General features: G+C 32.0%; 1 pseudogene; it reads right to left on the bottom strand.

Moving 5' to 3' along the window:
• Positions 1–593: 593 nt before the first annotated feature.
• Positions 594–5866, bottom strand: LOC129318587 (mitogen-activated protein kinase 8-like; annotated as a pseudogene).
• Between the last annotated feature and the right edge of the window lie 2239 nt (positions 5867–8105).

Below are 8105 nucleotides of genomic sequence, written 5' to 3'. Positions count from 1 at the left end.
CAATTTTCCCAAAAACAAAGAATAAATTACGGATTTTTCTCTAAGTTTTTTTCTTTTCCTGTTAGTTTACATGCATTTTCCATGTTTGCTGATTTCTAGTTTCAGAAAAAGTTTGTGTATATCTTGTAAGTAGGATCTTTGTAGTTTCACACGACAGGGGGAGAAAGGCTCACAGAGCTCTGAAATTTAGTATTGTTTAAGGGGTAGTTTTTTTTTTTTAATAGAAAGAATTGTGTGTAATTTGAACAAAATTCAGGAAAAGCTGCATTCATTTTGAATATACTACATATCCAAAAAAAAATTCAAAAAAGGTCTATGTAATTCATTTCAAAAATAAATTAAACATCATCAGTATATTCTCAAAAGTCAATTCTTCAACAAGTAAATGGGACTAGCATAAACATAAACAAAAATTTTGAAGGAACTAGATTTTACAGCAGGAGCAAATAAAACACATGCCAGTTCTCAGAAATGAAATAAAATTTTGCGAAAAAAATAACAAAAAGCAACAAAAATTTGATGAAACAATGATAAATGCATACAAGGCATTGATTCTCCCTATATGTCATGATTTAAGTTTCGTGAAAAGCATTGTAAAAGTTTTCTGAGCATCTCAATTCATTTAGCTTCACCATGCCCGATGGCAGGAGAGACATCTGCTCTCTGCCTGTCTGCTTTAATATACACATCATGCCATCAATGAAATGTCAAGCATATGAGCAAATCAAATAAAAAAATCATTATATTGAATTGCAATATGGGTCGGACCTTCTTAATAGTAACGGAACCTTGAGTCTCTGTATCAGAAAATGCAACCATGCCTAAAAAGATGTTTTTCTAACGTAAGGGCCTCTTCATGCACTGAAGTTCAGAACAACCTAACTAGGCCACACACACGCACATATTTATCCATGGTGTTTTTCAGATTAAAGAGATAAATCCCTGATATGAATAAAACATGCAACCATGCACTGAGGAGCTAGTTTTTAGAAAATCCTTAAATGCAGCATTAAATAAGCGTGTAGATGTCATAAATTAAGCAACTTTAAAATATTGTAGCAAACACTGGTAGACAACATCACATGACAAAGCAAATATAATTAATTTAATGGTGTAGAAGGCAACAATCTATGGAGTTTGATCAAGGCCATAATTTTCATCGTATCTCTTGAGTAAGATATTTAACAAATCATTAATCAACGTATGCTTGGAGTCAGACATTTTAAAATCAATAATGTAGACAAAGATAGTTTCAGATTCTCAGCATTTACGTTACTGCTTTACCTTGGATACATGAAGCTGGTCTGATCTCCACCACGCAGATATCCTGAAGCATTTGAGGATGATACTCTAGAATCTGTTTACTTACTTCAAATGTAGCATTGATTATTACCAAAGCACAAAGGAGAGACTATCAAAGCAACATTCATCAACTATATGGCTGTACCTCTCGATAAATCAACTCTCTAACGTCCTCTTTAGTCAATTTTCTTCTCTCAAACTCAAACTCAAGTTTTGAAATGGGTTGAGGAGATGCAGGTTCACGCTCAACGTTCGCCAAACCGCGGAAATAAGGATCACTTAATGCCTGCAATCACAAGCATAAAGAAAGAAGTATACATTATGGAACAAGAGAATTACCTCTGGATACCAATCTCAAAGCATTTTCACTCAACAAAACTTCAACTTTGGTAATCACTAGTTGCTATATATCTAGGTAACTGAAGATCAACCTCTTCAGCGGAAGGACGATCTTTAGGATCAAATGCAAGTAGGCGTTCCAGTAGACGAAGGGCCAATGGATCTGCATAAGGAAACTTTTGAGAAAGTGGAACTGATTGCTTTTTCCGCATGTTACTAAGGTACCTTCTAGCCTTCTCATTACGAATCTGTGATATTAAGAATTGTTCAGAGAAACACGACAAAAAAAAAGGTAAAAATTAGATATAAATGTTATTCATTAAAACATACTGTGACTAGCCAAATTTTAAAATTATAATCCCTTTGTCCCAAATTATAGGGCACTTTTGAAGGAATTTCTCCATTCAAAAATAGAAGACACTTTAGGTAAGTTAAGGTTTTATTAAATATACCAATTCCAATATCACCCTTTCCCTTAATTAATTTCCGTCCCTTCTATTTTCAATACATTAAATGATGGACATTTTTGAAAGTTTATATTTTTGTTTTGAAAAAATAAGATTGTTGAGTGTATTTAATGAGGCTTATTGGTATATCAGATATTGTCTAAAAGTGTTTATAATTAGGAGGACGGAGGGAGTAGTAAGGAAAGAATTTGACAACATCAAAAGTATAACTGTAAATTAATACCACCACAGCATTTCATATGTTCCTCAACTATTGTTAGAAATTCACTAACTATTTTTGGATCAACTAACCCTCGAAATGGTTTCAGCAGGAGGAGTACCAAGTAAATCAGTCATCAAATCCAATTGGTGCACCACATTTTTACCGGGAAATAATGGCTTCCCGGAGAGCATTTCCGCAAATATGCATCCGATGCTCCAAATATCAATTCCAGGGGTATACTGCAAAACACAGATTTAAATTAAGCACATTGTTAAATATTTTTAAGTATATGATAGCACCAAAATTTTAGAGAGAGAGAGACAGTTGAGGTAAGCTGCTCAGTGTTAAAGGCTTCAGCAACAGATAATAGACAAGAAACACACACCAACGAACATGAGATATATGTATAGCCATTAAGACAATATAATAATATACTCAAAATGAGGTTTTAGAATAAATAACGATACTTTACATAAAACTATCAATTCATGGCTTATATATGTTCCCTAAATTGTATCTCTGAGCTTTGATAACTACTAAAAAATTACAATGCGGGTCATTGTTCAGCATTCATTTAGAAACATTAAGCACCACCAAAATGCCAGCCATGTTCCATATATTTGAATACTCTCTAGCACAATATCAATGGAGCATCACTCTACATAATGGAAAAGAACATCATATGAGATGAAGGTAACATGTGAATTTTTTAAATTTAAAAATAAAAATAAGAAGGAAAACCAATGCCATACAAAAAATTCCGTGCATATTGACCATCTATAAAGCAGTTAGAGTTAAAAGACCAACAACTGCATAAAATTCTGCAAGATGATAATTTAATCAACTTTCCATGGCACTGATCAATAGAAACATTCCCACGCTGTTTGGTTATCTTTATAGAGACAATCAACACTGCAAATTATCAGCTGCTAACACAAAAAAGAATATATACACACAAATATATACCTCCATCTATTACATGAGCAAAAACAAGAAAATTTTTGCTGCACCAAATAGACCAAGACACTTACTGTACTACCATGCAAGAGCTCAGAATTGAGCAGCGCTCAACTGAGCAGTGTGATTATTAGGCACACATCATTGATAATACTATATGCTCTACTTTTCTTCACCAAAAGATAGATGATACAAATTTCAGAGGACAATGGCATATCAAAGATAAAAAGCTTACTTTTGAGAAAAAAGAGCCACATAATTCTGGCGCACGATACCACCGAGTTGCAACATAGTCCTTTACAAGAGTATGTAAATTAAATCATCATAAGTTTTTTATAATAATTTCAGGCACAAAGATGAGAGAATTTATTAAAATTCCCCACTAAAAATCCTAAAGGAACGAATAACAATTAATAAAAACATATTGTCATGGTACACCTGGCAGGCTACTTACAGTCCAGAATATAGCAGAAGGCGCATCATTAAAGGAAACTCGAGCAAGCCCAAAATCACATATTTTCAGTTTGCAATCAGCATTGGCGAGAATATTTTTGGGCTTTAAGTCACGATGAAACACATTCGCTGCAAGGAAAATATATAGTATATTATTTCTGTTTCACTGTCTACAGAATCCAAGGATCTAGTCAGAAGGATACCGGAATGTATATATTTCAGGCCTCGAAGAAGTTGGTACAAAAAAAATTGGTGGTGCTCAGGTGTAAGATCATCATTTGCCTTGATTACTTGATGAAGGTCAGATTCCATCAGCTCAAACACAACATAGATATCCTTGAACTCTCTCCTTGAAGGAGGAAGCATTATGGCTTAATTTCTACTATATCAGGATGCCGGAGCAGCCGAAGGAGTTTGATTTCTCTTAGGATCCTTGTGGCATCAGAGACATGCTCAAATACATCATTAATTTTCTTAATCGCAACCCTTTCCCCCGTACGAGCATCAATTGCAGAACCTACGACACCATAACTTCCTTTTCCAATAACTTCTTGGACCTGATATTGGCTTGCCTCTCCATACTCAGTGAAGAACTCTGTTTCTGGAGTGCCCTGTTTGATAACCGTAAAAATTATTAACAAAAATAACACATTGTTGAACTATAAAGGCAGTAAGGAGTACTCAAATATTACAAGTTTATAACAAAATTGAAACTTTCCTTTGACCTACTGTCATTCCTATGGTGTAATATGCAAAACACGCCCAACAAGAACAGTTAGGAGCATAAAGTACGTATATCTAACCCTGTTAGAGAATATGAAATTTCACTACTAAGACCATGAAATGTTATACATCTTCACAAGAGAATAAGAGATGTCACTAATGATAAATAGACACAAAAGAAAGCAGTCGAGCGCTAATAACACAACATCACTGCTATAGTATAAGTGCAGACGAATCAGAATTAGGTTAAACCAACGCCTTTGGTCCATTGCTTGTAAATCGCAACAAAGGATTATCTCTTTTTATTTTTTACTTTTATTCTTTTTCTAGTCAAATATGAAGCTAACATGGCTTCCTATCCAACCCTTGATCGTGTTGCTGAATGCTACTAGTCCCATCAAACAGCACCAAATAAAAAATTAATCACGATATCTGCTAGCAAGTAATTATTCATTTAACTGAAGCTTACTTCTTTGGTATTTATTTGTTTACCCTTTCTTAAAGCCCCAGACAAAACTTAAGAGTGGATTTTACGATACACTACCAACCAACGAAACGTAACCTAGATTAAAAAATGCACAGTAAATCCAATAGCCAAAATGCCTGAAACCAATATCGTGCACTAGCCAATCGAATCACCAAACAATATAACAACTTGAGAATTTATATTTAAAAAAAAAACAAGAAGAATAAGACCATTGAAGAATCGGATCACAGGCAAAACCCAATAAAACCAGATCCTTCAATCGAAAATAATACGAATAAGTAATCAGAAAGAGAAGAAGGAAAAAGCAGAAAAGAAAACACCTTCTTAGAAGGATCCATAGAAGCAGCTTTGAAGAACGCCCGTGTGGGAACCTTGATATGCTTCAAGCCAGAGATATCAAAATCATCCTCAATCGCGAACCCGTCTTCGGCCTCCTCGCCTTCTTCTCTCTCCTGTCTGGGAATAGTAGCTAATTGAGCGCGTAAATCTCTCACGAGCTTGTGGCTATGGTTGGTACTAGCAATACGATCGGCATTGTGATAGTTATGATCGTGACTAGGCTCGTCATCAGAGGACTTGATTGCAGAAGAAGGTCGACGTTGAAAAAGGCGACGAATCCCGTCCACCAGTGTCGTTCCGCCACCCATATACGCTCTCCTCTTTGGTCGGCTTTGACTAAGTTCCAGTCCAATCCAGCATTGCCCCTCTCTCTCTCTCTCTCTCTCTCTCTCTTCTCTGTTAACTTAGATTCTACTTGGGTTTTCTATATTGATGACTGATTTTGTTTTCACTGTCCCGACGAGCGCGGAAGAAAATGGAGCCAGAAAAAAAAAATCGACCAGAGAGTGGGGGAGTGGGGACTGGGGAGAGAGAGTTAGAGTCTAGAGAGAGAAAGATGACAAAGATAGCGCCGCGTTTGGTTTTCAAAGACCCACCCTTTTCTTTCCCTCGGCGTATAAAATGCTTAACTATAATGGCCGCACGTTGTCCTCGATTCGTTCGTTCGTTCGTGTCATCTTTACACAAGGATTGGTCGTGCTAATGTTTTTCTCTATGTTCCAATTCGTGAGATTTCTCCAAGGGACCGCGTTTTTCTCAAATACAAATACAAAGATTTACAGTTATTAATATCAGAAGAATTTTTCCTTTGTATAATTGGATTTTACATTCGTCACGTACTCCCTGTCATTAAATAATTAACTTTACCAGAATTAATTAAAATTAAAATAATAATTAAAAATAATTGGTTGGAAAACACAAACATCGATCTCTATAATTTCATTAAGTTTTATTTTTAATTTCTATAATTTTTATTTTTTAATCCTTCAATAAGATTAAGTGACGTTTATTATTAAAATCCTTATAATTTTATTGTTTTCACACTAAAAAATTATAAAAAAAACTAAAAACAAAATTTAATAAGATTACAGGGAATGATAAAAGGCTATCATTATTTTCTAAAATTATTTTTCAATTAAAATCAATCTATCTTGATTATATTTATTCTCACCAATATTTAGATTTACACAGACATTTTTGCTTCCGCTTCGTCCATTACCGCTGGCTCTTGTCCTTTCCTCTAAAGCAAAACGATCTGCTATAGATGCGGTTTTACAACCCACAACTTTAGTTGATTGCTTAGCCTCATTCATTTTATAGACTCAAGATCACCCAAGATTTATTATGCACTCTTTCATTTTAGTGAATAATCATACATTTTTTGTCAATGATAGAAAACTTCATACATTTTGAACGAGTTGTAGTATCAATTATGTAACTCCTCTTTCATTAGATGATAATACGTGGATTTTTTTTTTTTGCATAGATAAATATTTATAATTAATGTGCGAGCGACGGCGACTCAATCTTGAAGATTATTTTAATTTAGTGGTAAATAAAGGTATGGTTTTCTTCATATAAAATAGCAGCCAGATATTAAAATATAATATCCAGCCATGATTTGATGCCCAAAACCATGGTCAAGCTGTCCATGACGTACAATAATAAATGAACGCTTCGATCTTTGATGCGACATTTACTCCTATTATATTCCTGTTAGATCATAACTAAGAAATCAGACCAACCAAATACTAAAATTAAGAAAAAATTTACTTCTATTTAAAAATATGAAATATTTTTAATTAAATTTTATTTTTAATAAAAGAATTAATTATTTTAAATTAATTATATCTTTTTATATTTATCTATATTAAATAACTTATAATAAATATAAATTTATTTATTAATAAAGATATTAAAAAAATAATAATTATATTTTAAAAAATTAAAAATATCTTAATTTTTAAATATTTAACTCTTTAAAAATATTTTATTTTTTGAACGAAGGGAGTAAAATTTATTATTTAAAAAATAATAAATTTTTAAATTTATCTTTATTAATAATATATTTTCTTCCGACTAATGTATAAGACAAAAAAATAGAAATTTTTTGGTCCTATTCATACAAGTAGTAAGTTGCATCATTAAAATTTTATTACAAATTTTTCCTGTTCACCTCTCATTAAATATTAATAAGAAAAAATATATTATTAAAATATCTACACTTAATAAAAATAAAATTATTAAATTATTAAATCTTCAAACAGGATTAATAAATTTTGAAGCTTTTGAGAAAATATGTTGGGAATAACTTGCAGATAAAATTAAATAAAATATTCTCTCTCACTAACATGTAATAGAAGTAAAAAGATAAATTTATAATAGGTTTTTTTTGACCAAATTTATATATAGGTTTAAAAAATTATTTTTTCTTTTGCTTTATAAATATGATAGGAGAAATTAATGTTTTTTTTTATGCATTCCTCCTGTCCAAATTGTAAGACACTCCCTGACATATTTCACATATTAATAAAATAGTTATTTTTATGAAAAAAAATTACATGTTTTTTCCTTCTTCACCATTAATCCCTTCAGAAGTTACAATTCTCTTTTTAAGCAAACCCGCGTCTAAAAAATTGAAATTTGAGGATTTAAATAATATAAATTATTTGTTAGATTTAGTGCAATATGTAAGACATCCATCATTATATCTTTCAATCATTTCATGTTTCAGATTCCATCTATATCTAACTTTTAATATATTTTATTTAAATTACAAAAATTAAAATTTATTAACTATATTTAAAAAATAAATAAGTTTTTAACTTATCTCTAT

This window comes from Prosopis cineraria, unplaced genomic scaffold, assembly GCF_029017545.1.
Source record: "Prosopis cineraria cultivar Desert tree isolate PC_DT_omini unplaced genomic scaffold, ASM2901754v1 PC1, whole genome shotgun sequence".
Classification (NCBI taxonomy): Eukaryota; Viridiplantae; Streptophyta; class Magnoliopsida; order Fabales; family Fabaceae; genus Prosopis; species Prosopis cineraria.
Note: the sequence above shows the minus strand (reverse complement) of the source record. Positions and strands in the feature narration are given on the sequence as shown.